This window comes from Nothoprocta perdicaria, unplaced genomic scaffold (genome assembly GCF_003342845.1).
Source record: "Nothoprocta perdicaria isolate Ctin4 unplaced genomic scaffold, notPer1 scaffold_72, whole genome shotgun sequence".
In the NCBI taxonomy this organism is placed as follows: domain Eukaryota; kingdom Metazoa; phylum Chordata; class Aves; order Tinamiformes; family Tinamidae; genus Nothoprocta; species Nothoprocta perdicaria.
The window spans coordinates 2956018-2971628 of NW_020455999.1; the positions used below are offsets into that span (position 1 = coordinate 2956018).

The 15611-nt window shown below is 36.8% G+C and overlaps 1 long non-coding RNA gene across 2 annotated transcripts in view; it reads left to right on the forward strand.

Annotated features, from left to right (window-relative positions):
• LOC112957381 overlaps positions 1-15611 on the forward strand; it is a 63117-nt gene that overhangs the window by 4902 nt on the left and 42604 nt on the right. The window contains exon 5 of one of the 2 annotated variants that reach the window (XR_003251215.1): positions 11433-11482. The exons of the other annotated variant lie outside the window; for it this stretch is intronic. This is a non-coding gene — a long non-coding RNA (uncharacterized LOC112957381). Of the gene's footprint in view, positions 1-11432; positions 11483-15611 lie in introns of those variants that run through there. 2 annotated transcript variants of the gene reach the window in all.

The following is a 15611-nucleotide window of genomic DNA, read 5'->3' on the forward strand; positions in this document are numbered from 1 at the left end:
TGTGTACTCTTGTATTAAAATATGACAGTGAAACATTATCCTCTAGGATCGTTTCCTTAGTTGTTTCTTTATCAAGATTTCCTGTCCCATCTTTAACTGGGGAGGAAGGAGAGGAAGATACTCTGCTTCTGTCCCATCACCAAGAGCTTTTTTTCCCCTTTCCCTTCTCCTTTGCTCTGTTTTTTCCTCCTTCCCTTCCCACCCCCTTTTGAAAATAAATAAATAAATTGTTTACTAGCTGGTAGCTTTTTTATTATTATTCTGGAGGCCCCTATGTCACTCTGGTTCTTCACGTCTTTGTTTCTGTGCATAATCATGTGATGTGTAGATAATGTTTATGTGCATGTCAGCATTTCAAAACCTTGCACGTGTTGCATTGCTAAGCATCTTTTAGGAACACTTATCTCTCATCCTTATGCCATCTGGAAATGAGGATTAGACAAGGAAATGTGTCAGGCAAAGGCAAATCAAAGTAAGAGGTGGCTTAATTACTTATGAGAATGAGTGACATTAATAGCAGGCAATCATGAGAACTGGCTGAATGTGAGCAAATTCCTTTACAGGTAGTGATAAGGAGTCATTGTGAAAGGTGACATATTTTGTTATTTTTCTCCTTTTTTCTTAGCTGTTAGGGGCTGCAGTTCCTTACAGAAAAAGCAGTAAAGAACTGAATACTATCTGGTGTTTATGTAGAAAAGGCCTCTACAATTTCATTGCTTTTAAAATATATAGTTACAGTAGGTTTTTTAAACCCAAATGCTAATATTTAAAAGGTTTGCCAGCGGCATCTGAAGGCTGGTGCATGTTAGACTTGCAAGCAGTACTGGTATCATAGGAAGAACTGCAGAAGATGCTCTAAATAGTAATGGAAGGAATAGACCAAAGCAAGGGGTATCAGTGGGTAACTTCCAAGTAACTGCTTCCATCTTTCTTTTGAGCTTGCTTCTCTTAATTGCTACAGGTGCGAATAAAGTGTCAGAATTTTAGCTGCTAAACCTATCTTGAATTCAAACTGGTTTCAAACCAGTTCAGACCAATTATAGTAGCACTTTATTTTGTACACTGCTGTTATTGCACAAAAAGCCACAACTGCAACTTTAGGTGTTTAGTATTTTTCTTCTCTAGTTTCTTAGTTCTTCTGACACTGAACGCATTGTTAAATGATGACAACAGGATTTAGTACTGGAGATAGCAAGTGGTGATAGATGGTATTTGTTACTTTGGGGTGTGGGTATTTTGCCTATGCATTGACTATTCTGATCAATTTYTTATCAGTTTCAGCATTGCATTCTTTCTAGAATAAGGGAGTGATTCACACTAATTTTCAGTGCCAGCTGTATGCTTCAAGATGTTCTTTTTATGCAAATCTCAGTGAAAGATCAGCAGGAAAAAGTGAATAATCTGCAATCACAATAATATGCTGTTTTCTGACATTTGAAGCTGAATACAGTGTTCCTGATTCTGACCTTCTCTGTACTGTMAGCAAGTACCCATAGAATTTATGGGTCTTAAGTCCCCCAGGTACTGAACCACAAAGGTGTTAGTTGACACTGTGAACTGTCTCCTGATTACTCCATTTTCAGTAGGGAAGGATCCCCTGGAAAAGCAACATGTAATCATACAATTTATCCATACATCATGATGTACACAAACTTTGAGCTTCCTAGAAAGGTAAGGTGTGACCAAATTCAACAGTTTGGGGTTTTTTTTTTGTATTTAGCTTTGCATCATTAGTAATTTCTAAACTGCTTATTTTGTATAAAGAGGATGCAGCCCAAATTTAATCACTGCAACTTTTTACATTTGAGCTTGCCTCACTTTGATAATCTTTATATTCTTAAAAAAAAAGGCATGATTCTGCACATGACAAAGCAGTTATTCATTGCTTGCATTTAATACCATGTAATAGAGGAATTGAAGCACCTCATATAATAGTACCCAACTGCAACGATTGGACGAGAAATGTCTGATCCTCTCCTCACCCTTTTACAGGCCATACTGAGTAGTGCTGCATAATACTTCCTTGTTGTGTGGTCTCCCATTCAATATTTCACACATGTTGGAAAGGGTGTTTATAAAGAGCCTTGAGGACCACCCACTTCGCTATTGAAAATCCTCTGAAATAATCCCTGCTTTCTAATGGAGCTGTGTTGCAGTGCAAATTTGCAATCGGTGTGTATTTGTGTTTAAAGGGGCAGTGGAGAAATTACGTATTCAATGGCTGGGGCACTATAATCTATTGTTTAGATGTCATCTCTGATGGCCTGTAACTCAGTTGGCTACCCTGCTGGTACATATATTCATTGTGCCCTCTAGTTATTTGACATAATGATTTGGTTGTCCCCCTGATTAATATGATCAGGTTATTGTGTTTAGCATCCTCAGGGTACTCAATTCTAGAATACATAAAATTAYAGGAGCAAAAAAGATGAGTAAGATGTTTGCTGGAGTTAGGGAGCTAACTGTTCATGTTAAATGTAGAAGCAGAACAAGGTATCAAGTGTGATACTGTGTTTTGCTACATGTTTAAGCTTTTAACTGCTATTATGAATAGATACGGGAAGCCAGAGATGCAGACTATGTATATGTGCCTTTGGTGTCATTCAGCAAATGTTAAGGTGCAGAGCTCAGAAGAAGAGACCTGTTCAACCATGTTTTACAGTTATTTGGCTGTCAGAAATATCTTCTGCAGGGTTGCTAGGACTCAAAAAATGAAGAACTTGATCAAAAAAATAAATCACAAGAATATCTTTTACCTTTTATGGTTACATTTTACAAATTCTTGTAGTGCTAGTCCATACTTTCAGATTCCAGGATGAAAATGTTTGTCACGAGCATTTTCTATAAAAATAATTTTTGTTGGTTTCATGAGGAAGTTTTTCACAGAAAAGTGCTTTAATCCAATCAAAGTTGTAATGATAAAAATACACGGCCATGTTCAGATCCTATAAAATGTGTTGTTGGGTCTCCGTTTCATGATTAGCTAGCAGATGTTAACTTTAACAGGCCCTTCTTTTCTCTTTTAGTTTTCTTTTTTCTTTTTTCCTTTTTTTTTTCCTGGCACTGTGAGCTGAACAATAAGGAATAGATTTTGAGGAAATCTCTACATAATCATAGAAGCATTCTCTTCAGATTGCTGTAGGAATGTATTTGAAGAGACAAAATTCATTTTGCCCTTTGCTTTGGATAGTTAATTTTAATTTTCTTTTTCCTCTGCAGTGCAATCATTTAAATTCTGTATTAAGAAAGGATGATATTCCTTTTTATAGTTAYGATTCATTCAGGGCTTTTTTTTCTTTTATGCATTTGTATGATACTCAAGGTTATCCACAGTACCTCTGTGTAAAATCAGGTAAGTATTTCAGGGAGGATAGCTTGGATTTTCCCTTTAAAAATTTCAAATATACTATTTGGAAAAGTGAAAATTGCCTGCTACTTTCTTCATAGTTTGAATAGAAAGTTTTTGAAGAAGCTGAAGTTTATTCTAGTGGGCATCATGGAAAGGAATGAATATGTATTTTTAAAGGGAGATATGTTCTAAATGTCTGTCAGGTAAAACATACCTGCCTCTAGCTTTTTTATCAGGGCTGAGAAACTGGTGTGTGCAGCAGTTAAGTGACGGCATTTTGTATCAACCTGGGAAGTTCAAGATATGTATTAACCTTCCCTATAATGTTTCAAACTACTTCCCTGTTACTGTGGAGTGTCTCTAACCACGCTTCCACTGGCAGCAGTTTCTGGGTAATGACAGTTCTTGAATTGAGAGACTTAATGTTTTTCCACGGTGGATCTCCTGCGTCTCCCACCGTACTATCACTCCACCTCTCCTCCCCCACCTTCCACACATTCATATATCTGAAATGTAATAAGGAGTAGTGTCTTCTTAGTACCACTTTATGCATCTTGTCTCTGTATTGAAATCAACCTGTGAGAGGATSCCGTTTGTGACCTTTAATAGACATCTGTAATCTCGTTTCACTGCAACAATGGGGCTGTAAAGTGATGATTAACATGTTTGCTGATTTTGCAATTAGAAACCCTGGGCTAGTCCTAAACATGCTGATTCAATTAGAGTGACAAGCAGTGCTGGAGATGTGGCACTAATTGTGATAAAAGGAGTCTTGGTGTGTCTCAAGCACATCCACATTAACTCAATTTAATGAGGCATCACTTTGGAGTTAAGAGATTAGTACAGTTAGATTTTAACTGCTTTGCTTTATTGCTACTTCTATAATCTACAATATGTTTGCCATGTAACAATTTTTTGTTACTTAATGAGAATTGTTAATTGTTAATGATAAATAGTTACCCTGCAAGATGGATTGAGGCTTTATTTTTTTAATCAAAGTTTTTACTTTGAGCCTGTCTAGATCAAGATTTCCTGCATGACCAGTTTATCAAATGTATCATGTCAAAAAAGACAACTCTGATAGAAATTTGGACTGCTATTATGTTTGTATTATTTTACTGAAGGTACATCTTGCTGATGTCCATTCTACTTGATGCTTTCATAAATTTCAACATTTTCATTTAGTAATGTCATTGAACAAAACTTAATTTCCCTTTTTTCATCTTTTCATGTAACTTCAATATAAATCAAAGGTGGAGTGCCAAGTGTTACTAAAAACAGACTTATGATTTTTCCTGGTAGCTATCCAAGAGTAGAAGCCACTTCTGAAAGTGTATGCTGTTGTGATGTAGAACTAACCTGTGAGAAAACTAGTATTATAAGTGAGTGAAATACAGAAAATGCTACCTTTATTTTGCCCACTGAACTTTATTTCTATCTACAAATCGTTCAGTAAAAAAGTTCGGGATTTTTAACCACATGAAAGCATTTTCAGTCCTGAGGGGAGTTGTCATTTAAGTATTGAACTCAAGCAATTTACAAGTTTAATAGGCACTTGCATTTTTAGAAGTTTTTGTTTTGTTTAAACTTTCAAATTGGCTGCTCTACATTTCGCTTAAAAGAAAAGTCAGGCTCACATGCATGGATGATTGCCAGATACTCTAAACCCTATTTTGGTTAAATTACAGTACCCAGATTTTGGTAACAAAGCACATTGATTTTATATTCAGAAAGATTTTTATATTTAGTCTGTTAACCTTTTGTAATTCCCACCCACAGCTTTAAACCGTAGAACATTTTTATGCTAATTGTTGTCAGTAGGGTATCAGCATGGTCCCTTAGTAATTTAAATCCATTGAATTGTAATGCAGGTGCTGATAATTGCGGAACTGTTATTGTCTGACTGGCTGCAGCTTATATGTTTCAAAGAATTTATTGCAAATCAGATTTGAGAGCATTGGGGAAAAAGTCTCTATTTTTAGAGATAACCTTACATTATATTTAGAATAAAGGAAAACAAGAGTTGGAAGTGCCTTCTTTCTTCCTCATATTCAAGAAAGGTAGTATAGTTTTTAAGATGTCTGTAATAGTTCCATTATTCTTTGATGTTTAGGAAATTTTATCTAAAAGTGTCTGGCAAATGATTGTTCGGTGTAACACTGTAATACAGTGTGACATCAAGTGGAGGTGTCGAGAGATTCTCTGTTCTGACCCCAGATGTTCTAAGTGTTTAGGGGCAGGTGAGTTCTCCTAATCATGCTTTTTGTAGTATAAAATAATGGTGGTGACTTTTTTGGCAGTGGCTTTTTTTTTTAGCATTTTCTCAGAACATTGGTCCTAATCTGAGCAATGTTACAGCCAGTGGAAATCTGTCCTGTAACCTTAATGGGCTTCGGTTCTGTCCATAAAACTAAGTGCACATTATTTTACTAGAATCTTCATTGCATTCAGCTGTGATTTGTGGCCGTGTTTACATTGGAAGCCTATATGATGGAGAGTTAATGATTATGCAATAACATTTTGTTTGTAATACACAATGTCCTAAAATGCTGCCTGGGTAAATATTTTAAATACAGAGTACTTATGTTCAATAAGTAATAAGTTATTACTTTTAATAAGTGATTATAGTTTTAATGCTTATGATGGACCCTTGCTCTCACAGCAAAGTCTGTTTTCACAAGATTCTTTAATATGGATGAGACTCATTTCTCATGAGAACTCTCCAATACATTGAAGCTGCTATACACAGGAAGAAGCTAATTTTGTGGTTAAAAAATAGCAACTTTCTATAGCTATCACTGTAAGAAAATGGCCTATTTTCTTTTTCAAAAAAAAAAAATTCTTATTCTTGAAACAGCAGAATAAAGTGTTCTGACCGCATAAAGATGATAAAGAATAGTAATAACAATGCATTGCTGGAAGTGGGAGTTCTCAGGGTTCTCCTTGACAGGGCTGTTGACTTTCTCAGATTTCAGGATTTAGTGCCTCGATCAGTTTTTTGGGGTTCTGTTGACCCACACTACAATTACACTTGGGCTAGTGATGGTTGTTTTTGCTTACCTTTCTAAGACCTAAAATGCCGAAGTTTGTTGAATAAAGTCTTTATCCTGTAGCAAGAAAACTCAGGCTCAACAACATAAGACTAATACAGAGGCCTCTTGGTCAAATTAAACTACTGCCTTGCTTTGTCATTCTGTTGATTTTTTTGTATTAATTAAAGCTTTTGCAAGATAACAATGGAACATATTTTTCTAAATTAACAGTTGATTTCAATCTGTGTCTTCATGGTTTCATGTCCTTCAGCCAGCAGTGAAAGCAAACTAACTATTAAATCAGTTTCCTGTGTTTTGCGTTAGGGAAGTTTGGATTTTGCAATTGGAAACATGCAGAGTATTTTCCTTATTTAAAAAAAAAAATCTGGTAGTCTAGCTCTGCATGGCTTATTTTTGCTATAGGATAATTTGAACACTGTTTTATAACATTCACTGTAATTTTTTTGAAAGCAGCATTTCAAGATAAAGTCACCTAACTATTGTGAATGTGTCTACATGTGTCTGCAGGTATATATGTGTGCTTAAAAAAAGTGGACTTGAATCAATAAATTACCTGTTTTAGAATGTTGTCAACTTTGCAGGCGTAATTTATAAGGAAAAAAACAAACCAGTTAAGCAATACTGGGAAGAAAGAAATTTTACCTAACAACAGTTGGTTCCGTTTGCAGTAATAGTTCTGGGAGTACTACTGAAGCATCATAAAAATCATCTTCCCTTTGTAAATATTGGGTGGCTAGAGAAGGACGCCTATGCTCATTCATAGAGATAATCTCTCTGAATAGATCCCCAAATAAGTGTGATTAGTAAGTTGATTTTTGCTGTGTACCCAGTTCAAGAGGTCTGCTGGCAAAACCTTTTTCTGAAGTAAATTGAGATGGTAGCTCATAAATCAGAGCTCTCTGTAAAACAAATGTCAGTGTTCTATTAAGGTAGTAGAAAAAAATCCAAAGTGCGAAATAGTCTTGGAACAGAAAGTGCTGGTAATTCTGTCTAAGGTGCAGTACAAAATGTACAAACCTGACTTGAAAACAAGCCTTAAATAGCAGAATGCCCCCTAATAGGGAGACTCACAGAACAAACATTTGGCAGATGTTAGTCACATTTCTTAAAGCACTAGAGAAGGTTTCCTAGGTAGTACAGCCTGATTGCAGGGTAAGGTCACAAACCCAATAGACAAAATTAGAACAGAAGTTTGATGTGGGGTTCTGTGAGACCGTGTGTCTTGTGAGGTGCTGAGAAAGAGCTGTGAGTACCTGGTGTCCTTGAACTGGCAGCTTGTGCAAGTCTGAGTGATACCAGTCACCCTGACATGAATGTCCTAAAATCCTGTTTTTCTTTTCCCTTTTCTTTTACCCTTTTTCCCTTAATGAACAAAGCTTCTTGGTGAATTCTCACATTAAAGACTAATGCCGTTTATCTGGTCCCCTTTAAATGAGAAGTATCTATATCTCTTAGGACCAATAACTCTTGTATTTAATTCAATTAAATGAGGAAGATAGAACTCGGTCTAACGTAAGCAGCTAATAATTGTTTGTGTCTTGTTAATAAGTCTCATATCTGCAATTGTAGGCATGTGCTTTGTCGTTACTCTGGGTTGCTGACTTTCCTTCCCTTTGCTGGTCCTCTCACCACTGCCTCCTTGATGTCCTATGGAGGTGATTAGTGTGCTGTAATTGAGTTGGTTGTAAAATGAAAATTGACATTTCACTTGTCAGGAGGTCAAGCTGTCCTGCCTTTGGTAGCTGTTCCAGAAGGACTTGTCCTGGTGGTGCTCATGCCTCCAAGATGGCAGTGTGACCATTATTTTGTTGATCAAATTATAATTGTTGTGATTAAATTTGACATGAAAGGAGAATTTAAGAAGCAATGCTCTGATTTATATGATTTGGATTTTACTTTGCTGGAAGCATGCAAAACTGGAGCTTTTAAGCCTTGTAAATAGGTGTCTGTTGTATGTTTTTAGTATGTGTTTATGCTATGTTACCAGTGAGGGATAGGAGAAATGGGAGACTTGTATTTGAAATACTAAGAGTTAGTTCTGACTGATCCATTTAGCTGTTAATAGTCTTCAGATATTGAACCCAGCGTAATTAGAATGTTGTAGGGAAAAAAGGCAGAAAAAGAATGAATGTGCCATACTGAATAGGAGACTGTGTAAGCAGTTTCGAGCTCTACTTCTGCTTGTGTCATTCATACTTCCTTGCCTTCTAATCCGATAATTGGAAGACTTTCTTCAGGCAAGCCAATGAGACCTTTGCTGGTTATTGCCACACTAATTTTTGTTTCTTGGTTCATATTTAAAAGTGGAAGGCTCTGCTTGTTTCTTCAGAAGCTAAATGTAAGCTTCATTTGTGCCTGGAATGTCAAAACTTACACTTTGTCCAAAACATTGAGCAATTTTCTTTACTGTGTTATAACAAAAAGTAGTTTCATGTGTGAACTTGCAAATGTTGGGATATCTATTTACAGAAATGCAAATGCTAGCTTTTTTTTTTCTTCTCTCCAAGAWACCATGACATCTTCCACTTAGACTGAGGTGATCTTTCCTGGTACAATTGAGTTCTGGACTYGTACCAAAGGCAATTTTGGCTCAACATATGTAAATTGCTTCATATGTGTGTTGAAAAGAAAAGTACAAATGCTTTTTCCCCCACCTCTGAACAGTCCAATTTCCTCAAAGCAACAGATTTTTTCTTAAGGTTACTTTGATCTGAATTAAATATGTTTGAATAATTGTGTATATCTTAAACTGCTTTCTAGGAGAGAGTGCATGTGCAATTTAGACTTCCCAGCCTGCTTTCTATATTCAGTAGCATGATACAGTTATTCTTGTTAAATGACTAATTGGAAAAATAATATTTAAATAATGGGCTTTAAATTGTAATTTGAGTAGAGTGAATAACCTTCCTTTTTATTTCAAACCTTTCAAAAATGTAGAAACAAGACTTTTGACTTCATAACCATGAAATCCATGTGCAGCGCTGAAGTCTTTTCCATGATCCAGCCACAGATGTGCTTGTATTAAGGCTGTAGAATGAGACAACAGTAAACAAAATTGCAGCTAGAGCAGCCAATATTAGGGGGAAATGAAATTTCCTGACTCAGAGGAGCTGGGCAATGACAGAAAGACTCCTCATTATAGATCTTTTCATTTGGAGAAGAATGAGTGATAAATGAGGTTTCAGTGACACAAAGAGGATAGAAACACAGTTGGACGTTCATGCAAAAATTATGCTCACTGTACAAAACAAATAGAAGATGAAGGGATATCTAATTTGCATTTCTTACCAACAAATGAATATGGAGATATCCTCTGAAACAGATGGCAGAGCTGTCAACAGTAAAGCTAAGGTATAATGTTTACCTTTTTCTTTATTGGGGTTGTAGTGAAAAGTGACATTTACCATATCCTGCTTACTGAGAACTTTCCTGTTTGCTTTATTTACTATGCAGAAAGTTACAGGTGTTTTTAAATACCRATTTGAGGAAATCTGCCACAATGACTAATTCTTCAGCATTTTCTTTAGTTCAAAGTAAAGCATAAAATAGTTATAATGAAAATTACTCTGAATGCTGTGAGTTGGAGAGTGACATCAGTGCCTAAATAGCGCTGGCCCCATTATGATTTGAAGTAGCTTCTGTAGTGAATAAGATTTGTCATCTTTAACCAACAGGAGAACTTGTTKTTTTCTCACAGTGAACAGGCCAATGTACACTGGCTAACAAAAGCAATTTGAGGGACCTAATTATATACAGCACTTTAAAAATAYTTTACTCACTACATGCAACAGCTGTCTGCTTTGTTTTTTGCAGTATGGCCAGGAATTTGATGTAGATTCTTTATTTTTTTTAAAAACAGCTCTGCTTGGGGCTGTATCCCAACTCCTTGGTGTGAAGCTGGCTTGTCCATCCTGTTAAGTGGCCTTGTGTTTTGCAAATGCCTGGACACCAACATCTAGTGGAGATACYTTCACATAAGAAGGTCTCTCTTCTGTGGTTTCTGCCTTTGGGCATGGGATAAGTTTAATTTTTTAAAAAAATTCAAGAAATAAAACTTAAAGTAATTTAAGTGTGTGAGAAAGTGATCTTTCAGTTAAGCTAGAATTGTACTCCCATAGTGTGATGCTAGGGGCATGTGTCTTTGTGCTGTGAAGGACGGCACGAAATACTTGAAATGCTTCTCTTTGGTTTATTTTTTTTATACTATGAAAGACAATGAATAACCTATGTAATCAATGTATGTGTAAGAAAGTGCTGAAGTTTCAGACAAATAGGTCACTAAATGTACCTGCAACTGTCTTGCACAYTGATCTCACCACTGTCTAGTAATTCCTCCATCCTACAGTAAGTCATGAAGTAATTTATTAGCTTCACCTAAAAAATCAATCTCTGCCCACAGTAGCAGCCACTCCGCGCTCTGGTGTACTTCAAACAAAAGAAATGATTGAAACAGGAACTCCTACATTTCTGTGAAGATTGAGTGGCACACCACCCTGTAATTTAGGTAGTTGTGCAATAGTGTTCATTTGCATTAGCAAGGTGGTGCGGATTGTGCTGAATTACTCCTTAAAAAATACCTTCAGGTTCTGAAAAATATATGCTGGTTAAGGCTGTTTTGGTTTGCTTGGTGTTGTTTTAAACTCAGCTTCTCTTTAAATCCAGAAAAAGGCACATTGTGTTCTTGATAGCTGCCTTTACATTCAATAAGAGTTGTAGAATAGCTGCATTTAATTCTAAATCTATTAAACAGTTAATTCCATTCCCTCTGTTAGTCAAATGACCTTATGTGATGCTGACATTCATGGGAAGTGTGTGTGTTGTCTTCACTTTTGGTTTGTTYAGTTACACAGTAAGTTGCATCATTTGACTAAGTTTTGCATTCTAACTAATCCAAAGTAATTAAAATTCTATTTGTTTAAGATTTGAATGAAGCCGATTAATTCTTCACATGTGTTTGTCTCCCAGCTTGCATGACTTAATGTCAAGTCAGCGTTTAAAAATGAATTAAAAGGTGGTTGTGCTTATYTTAGAACGGCAGCTTGGGACTACTTCTGCGGTTGCAGTTCACACACGTGGTGCACACCTGATTTCAGAGCTCTGAAGAAAAGTCATGTTCGCACCAATGGACGCTGTGATGGCAGCAACATGGTTGTATCAACTTCTTTGTTTCCTTAAGATTAGCTTTACTTTGCATTAGTTTAATCGAACATTTCCTACACAAGATACCGTCTTGTCACCTGTGATGTACAGAGTAACTGTGACTAGTGATATAACAAACTTTTACTGGGGCTGCAAGTAAGGTTTGCAAGAAACCTTGGTGGAGCAGTCAGAGGAGATGATGCATTTCTGTATTGCAGTTTATACTTTGAACTGCTCGTTTTCATTTGCATATCAAGCAATGCAGCTGTGCCATGTTTTGTTAAAAACATCACAGGTGATAAAGCATCACAGGTGACAACATCCTAGGTGCGAGTAACATGCAAGTGGAAATTTGGTTTAGTTAATGCTTAAGGCATATCTTTCTTTTCTGCAACTTACATTAATACATTGTTTTAAATAGGTTGGACTCAGCTGTTGAGGCAGAGGCAGCTTGTTATTTTTCCATAGCAAAGGTCACTAAGCATCAAGGCAGTCACATGACTGGCCCATAAAATCTAAAAATCATCTTTTCATTTTTATACTGACATTTCTCTTGAGAATTTATTTTTTTAATAGCCTGGCTGACTTGTGCAAAAATTTTTTTTGCGCATTACAGAATTTCATAATGTGCAAGTGATCACTGTCAGTGCGTGAAGAATATTAGATTGTCAGCTGCTGAGGACAGGCTTTATTTAATGTCAGGCATAGGACTTTACCCGACAACGCATTAAAGTTCTATATAAATCCTTGACTGGATTGGCTGGTGGGAAGATAGAGGAGGAAATGGCAACCTCTCTTATTACTTATTTTAGGCAATATTAATTACCTGTTTTGTGATTGGAAAATGCAGCCCCATGCAGAACCTAGTCAAGCACCGAGGCCCACTCCAATCAGGCTGCTGATGTATGAAGAAAGTTTATAGAATGACCTTGTGCATAATTACTCGTTTACGGCTGTTAGTAAATGGCACAAATGGAATCTGACATACTGTAGCACAYTAATGAATGCCTTCCTCCCTGCATCCTCTTCTGTGCAGAAAAATGATTTTAATTAAGACTTCCGTGATTAGTCGTTTAATCAGTCATTAGGCCAATACATATGGAGTCAATTAACTTTTTACATTTGAATAGACACTTGATGCTACTACAAGTAGCATTTTAAACAGGGTATCATGGGTTACTGATTTGAACTCTGTCTAGCCAGAGTATGTTATTCTTGCAAAAACCAGGTAGTCCTAAAAGCAATTGAGTATTATGGCTACTCTAGGTGCATTTYATCACATGTTCTCAAGGTTTTAATGAATCAGCTCAGGTATGAACTCAGTGCTGTGGTTATGGAGTGTCCTTTATTTCAATTAGAAATCGTGGGGTAGAGTTGCCTTTGAAAGCAAATGTACTCAGAAGCTAAGCTCCTAATGTACTTTATTATTGCAGATGATGTAATCCTTTGCATTTCAGTGTTTTCATGCAAGAATTTCTGTTCTTTTCTGAAGTTGAATGCCTGTACCTTCTGATATAGGAAGACATACCATACTTGGCAGATATGAAAAAGAAGTCTATACAGCAATGAAATCAWTTGTAAGAGGTCTTGAGTGGTCCATCTGCACATTGGATCAACACTGGAAGTGAATCACTACCTGTAGATCCAAATCATGGAGTCATTTGCAGAATCGGAAGAGAACAGTAGTCTCTTGCATTTTAGAATAGGTCTTCACTGGTTGTGGCTAGCTGATATACTCCCTCTTTCTTCARAAGATATCCTTCCAAAGTAAGGGTGCCGAAGGGAAGTGCTCACAGGTGGAATGGCACTTGAGTAGTTTGCAGACAGTTACCTGAGAAAAAGAACAAGAATCATAACTGGAAGCTTCCCAAGGAAAATGTTATTGTGAAATGCTAGTGTAGTGAATTTATGATGGCACCTGAAAACTATGGTACTGTATTCTTTAATCTTGCAGGTAATGGTGGTATGTGTGGGTTTTTTAATTTATTTTTTCTATTCATAATGTTACCTTTCCCAAGAAAAACTTAGACTATTCAGAAGGGCAGCATGTGCTATGTTTTGGACAGCCTAGGAACAGCAGTCAGAGAAAGACAGGAGTTAACACTGCAGGTACAGATATATCTAATCTACACAGTTGTTCACAGATCTCTTTACAGAGAGTGAATTGCCTTGTTTCTCCTTTCCATCGATTCAGGATGTTGTGTTACAGGGTTGCATTAGAATTTGTGTAGACAAACACAGTAGGAGTCGTGCAAAATGCTGAGGCAGCCTCCCAAGTGGTAAGAAAACCTGCTCGGAATACATTAATATTTTAAAGAGTGAATTTCAGGGATGACATATCGTAGAGACAGGCAAAGTACCTTATATCCTAAAGGTAATAGGCTTGACTTTTTAACAGACCTGAAAGGGTAGGAGCACTAGTGTACTTAACTGGTGAGTGATTAATGAGAAATAACTTTGGGCCTGGAAAAACTGCAGTGCTGGAGAGGACAGTGAAAAGAATAAAAATCCCTATCTGAAAGATTACTTAATAATGAAAGATAACCAACCGCTAAGGCAGCATAACCTCTGGACAGAGAATACGCAGGCAATTGGGTTGGCCTACCAACAAGCAGGCCTTGGGGAGTGATAGCCTAGAATAAGTAAAAGTAGAAATCCCTGCAGCATGAGGAAGAACATGAATTTGAGCATGTTAAGTCACTATCACCCATATCTCTTGAGTCCATTTGCAGCATAAATTAAGAACATGACAGTTTGAATATGTAGGAGTAACTGCAGTTAAGAGKCTTTGCTAATAGCAGACTTTTGCAACTGTAATTTGCTCCCCGCCCCCCCTGCTTTTGAGGTGTCCTCACCATTGTGGGAGATGGGGGAGCTGTCCAGCCTCAGCATTCAGGTGGCTTCCTGTTAGGTCAGATTGTTACCGTGTTGGTAGCTTTGTTTTAGTGTCATCTTGGTGGGCTGTTGCAAAGAGGTAAAAGGAAAAGGATTAAATTTTCCTTTGTGTTTTTTTTCTTAAGAAAACTTTTAAAGATTGAAAAGAGTCTTGTCTAGCCAAGGAATAATAAATAAAAGCAGGTGTGAGCAGTTGGAATTGAAAACAGCTGGATAGGACGGATGTGATCTGGCTTCTCTGGAGCTTCAGTTTTTAATCCCTATGGCTCAGTGTGAATATTTCCCTCCTGATGCAATGAAGAAATAATAAATGGAACACAGCATATGGAAGGGCTCCTAGGCTGACAAAGGAGGAGGGAGCAAACCACAGTTAACTCTGTGTTGGCTTGTGCATCTACCTTAACAGCCTCCTGCTAGACATGTGGAGAGTTGACATGTCTTACTATGATAACAACTATAACTCTTTGGAAATTTGTGTTTATAATTGGAAGGTACCTTTAAAAAAGAAAAGCCGTAGAGGTAACTTCCATATGTAGTACTAACAAATACAATCTGTATATGCTACAGTATATTATTTTTAGTAGTTTTTCTCTAGTAAAACTGCAGTAATGAAGCAGGAATGAACCTGTTCCTTGACTTCAGTCCAGACTCCACTAAGRAGTAAAGCATTCCTTTTTGGAACTTTCTTGGTGAGTTGGAGTACCATCATGCAGATCATACGTGCCTCTGATTTCCCCCTCCCAATTGCTCACTTGTACACTTTTGAATGATAAATTATGGAAATTTTTTTAATGTGYTAGCAGATTCTGCATCCCCTCCCATCATGTGTTTGATCTGTGGTTGCTGAAGAGCTAACAGAGAAAAAGGGAAATGATGCTCTATTTCTAATTAAAGTACTTTTCCTTTTGCAAATAGACTTCTCTGAGCTCTAGTGTTAAGGATCAATGGGCTGTCACATGCATGTCGCCTTATTAAATGCTAGCTTAGGTGACATTAAAGTGATAGACTGATCACTGTAATCAATGCAATTCAGAATTGCTTCATGACTTAAACTCGTTTCCTTTCTGTGATTCTGCTACAGTTAGCATTGTCTGAGCAGMAAAGTACAAGGTTGCATCTTAGCTTGAAGGCAAGTGTGATCATGATAGAAAATTTTCACATAGGAGCAAGTTTTC